The 694-nt window shown below is 30.7% G+C and overlaps 1 pseudogene; it reads left to right on the forward strand.

Annotated features, from left to right (window-relative positions):
• Positions 1-379: 379 nt before the first annotated feature.
• Positions 380-475, forward strand: LOC126955795 (uncharacterized; annotated as a pseudogene).
• The last annotated feature ends 219 nt before the right edge of the window (positions 476-694 follow it).

A 694-nucleotide genomic window follows, 5' to 3' on the forward strand; every position in this document is an offset into this window, starting at 1 on the left:
TAGTGACTGCACACTGAAAGGAATACAGAATCTACAGGATTAGTTCAGGAAGGTCACTAAACAAGCAGAAGCAAGAAAAACAGCAACAATAAAAATTTTAAAAATCTAAGAAAGAACAACAAATCTTGAGGGTTGAGGACTGATACCAGAATGGCTACAATATATAATATTTTCAATTTTAAAAAATGAAACATGCAAAGAAACAGGAAAGCATGACACATGTACAGCCAACAGAAGATGTCCCTGAGGAGTCCCAGATTTTGATCTTAGAAGACAATGTCTTAAATAAGTTATTGTAGATAAGTTCAAAGAATTAACAAGACCATGTGTAAGGCACTCAAGAAATGTAAAGACAATGCCTTACAAAATAGAAAAATCAGTGATCACTTATACTAACATAGGAATGATACAGAGAAGAGTAGCATGGCCCCTGTAAAAGGATGCAACACAAATTTGCAAGGCATTCCATATTTTTCAAAAAATGTATTTTTAAAAATAAAAATAGAAATTATATATATAAAAGAACTAAATAGAAATGTTTACATCTCACCAAAAAGATAATATCGATAAAGTATATCAAATTTATATTTGCTTTAAAAACACAGACATGAATTGTGAACTTAAAAAGACCAATAACAAAAATATGAGTGTCTCAACACTGGATTTGTGCTGGCAAAAGAGTGAATTGACAAAC

This window comes from Macaca thibetana, chromosome 5, assembly GCF_024542745.1.
Source record: "Macaca thibetana thibetana isolate TM-01 chromosome 5, ASM2454274v1, whole genome shotgun sequence".
Classification (NCBI taxonomy): domain Eukaryota; kingdom Metazoa; phylum Chordata; class Mammalia; order Primates; family Cercopithecidae; genus Macaca; species Macaca thibetana.